Raw genomic sequence first — 3,129 nt, 5'->3', positions numbered from 1 at the left:
AATTACTTTTCATATCAGGTACATAGAAAACATCATAGATGTACCTGTGATCACCATTCTTCAATGTGATAAGAATTCGCCCTTTTCCAGTCACCGGAACGAATCTGCCATCACCGAATTTCACTTTTGCGTGAATTGAGTCATCCAAATCTGCAAACAACTCTTTCTGACCACACATATGATTTGTGCAACCTGTATCCAAATACCAAGTATGATTGTTTGGGGTTTCATTTGATGTGGTTGCCATTAGTACTATATGATCCTCTTCATCTTGTACGTGATTACTGTCTTCTTGAGCACAATTGGCAACATGATTATCACCTTTTGATCTGCACTCATTTGCATAATGGCCACGTTTATGGCAATTATAACACTCAACATTTGATTTATTATATATGCCTCCTCGTCCTCTGCGACCACGTTTTTGGTGCCAAGCACCTCCATGATTCTGGCCACCACAACCTTTGTTGAAATAGCTACCATGTTTATGACAGGAGCTACCAATTGAGGCTTGTGCTTGTAAAGTCTATTCAATTGGTTTTGCAATCTTATTGTCATTCATCCGCTGCTCATGCGCTCGTAGAGAACCAGACAATAACCTTACTGTCATTTTTGAAATGTCATTGGCCTCTTCAATTGCGGCAACAACATGTTCAAATCTGGGAGTTAAAGACCTCAAAATTTTTTCCACCTTTGTCTGCTCCGAATGTGTTTCACCATTGGTATTCATCTGATTTGTCAAGGCAATAACTTTATTTATATAGACATCAATAGTCTCTGTGGTTTCCATCTGCAACAGTTCATATTGGCGTCTTAGGGTTTGAAGACGCACCCTCTTGATCTTATCATCACCTTTATAATTGGTTGACAAAATTGTCCAAGCCTCACTGGCAGTTGTTGCTCCTTCTATCTGCTCAAATGTCTCGTCATTCATCCCTTGATGAATGAGATACAAAGCCTTATTGTCTTTCTTCTTCTGGTCACGATGCGCTACTCGTTGCGCCTCAGTTGCATTAATAGCTAATGCGGACACTCCACTTTCAACGACATCCCATAACTCATGATATTCAAACAAAACTCTCATTTGTACACACCACCGATTGTAATTTTTTCCATAAGGATATAGACTGATAATTGGGTAGAGTTCATGATAACATACTAGTTCTGATACCAGTTGTAGGAACTAATTGAATGAAATAAGAGAAGACAAAAGGTTGTAGCAATTGATTGAACGTAATTGCACAAATTGCAAAACTGATATTATTAGTTTTGATTCACTTAATCATATATATAATAGTTACAATTACTGGAAGCTATAAATTAAGAATACTAACATGCCTGTAAATTGACAATTAATGCAATATAACTGTAAAATAGTTTAAAGATAATAAAATATAAATTAATAATAATAAAATATGAATTAATAACCAACATCATTCACAAATTTCAATAAATTATTCTTATAAATTCACTCTAATCTCCTTCATTCTAGATAACCTCACGTTTTCTCACACATTTTTTTAAATTCTCATAAATTTACTCCTTTTTTTCACAAACTTTCTCCCAATCCAAACACAACTAGTGAGACAGTTATGGAATTTAATGGTATTAGTTTTTTTTTTTTATTCTGGGAGGGTGTAGTTTAATTGGGGAATGATTGAGTTATAGTTTTTGGGAACGGTGGTTAACTAGTTCCAATTTTTTTATAAGAATTAAATTATTTTTCAAATATTTATTATTCTATTTATATTTGTCGATGAAAAAAAAAGGAAAAACTTGAGACACTCCCAATGTGTTGTTTATATGTTTTTTTCAGATAAAAAAAAAAACTGTACCTGAACCTAAAATCTAATTTCGTCTTCACATAATTAACAAGAAAGGCACACTCATTACACTGATAGCACTAAGAAAGGGCAACCAGAGATGACGGCAAGATAGGATGACATGAGAGGCAATGACTTATGATGTGTTGCTTGTGAAGGAGAATAACAAGGGTATTGAGAAAGCAGAAGATGGGGTCAAAATAAAGAGTAACAATGACGTCAAAATGTTAGAAACAGACTATAAAAAAGTAAATTAAAGAAATTCATATATTATATTCTTAACATTCATTATAAATTAACTCAACTTTAAAAAAAAACAACTTCTAAATTTGTATTTCACAAGTGATATAATAAATCTAACTAAGTTTATTAATAAATTAACTTCTAAAATAAAATTTGTATTTGAAAAGTGATATAATAAATTTAACAAAATAAGTTATTTAAAAATGAACTTTCAATGTTATTTAATATCATAAAATCAACTTATATATTAATGTAAATATTCAATAATTTTTTACACGTTAACACTTTCAATTCGTGAACGAAACTATATATTTATGGATGTTTTGATAGCAATCCGATAACAGGTGATACGATAAACGCAACAAACTCTAATTAAAATAGACTCTAAATAACTCTGATAATATATTAAGAAGTGAACTTTTAATTACAACTCAACCTTATAAAATTAACTCATAAAATAAAATTTACACCAATTTTTATACAATTAAATTTTTTTACTCCAATTTATGTTGGATCTTCAACTAAACTTTTATTCTTTATGTACTGCTATGAACCGACCGGTCACTGTCATGACTCAGTCTCCCTGACCGAGCTGACCGACATCCCCACGGACAACCAGGTCGACTGACACACTTAATCATTAACGTTCAAACCAAGGTCAATGAAGCTAGAACTACCATTAAGAATTAGGTAATTGAATCATAAGTGTGATACATTCCACTAATCAGGTCCAATAAGGTAAGCCCATTAAAATAATATAAATAGCACATATTCCAAAAAGAAATGTACGCCATTATTACTATACACCCGAGTGCCGAATACCCTCTTTACTGACTTAAGTGTCAGAGTGCCTTTTGCAGGTACCTTCCTCATTTGACATTCACTCGATACTAAGAGCGAAGAGTAGTGCAAAGACCAAAAAGTTCACAGTAAAACTTTAACAACCTACACGAAAATAAAAAGAAATAAAAAGAAGATGAAACCTTCCATAGTTGTTTGATTCTTTCTAAGACTTTAATTATTATGAGATATTTTGTTTTCACAAACATATTTTAGTACAGTG

This window comes from Phaseolus vulgaris, chromosome 3 (assembly GCF_051622355.1).
Source record: "Phaseolus vulgaris cultivar YP4 chromosome 3, ASM5162235v1, whole genome shotgun sequence".
NCBI lineage: Eukaryota > Viridiplantae > Streptophyta > Magnoliopsida > Fabales > Fabaceae > Phaseolus > Phaseolus vulgaris.
This window is presented reverse-complemented; position numbering follows the sequence as displayed.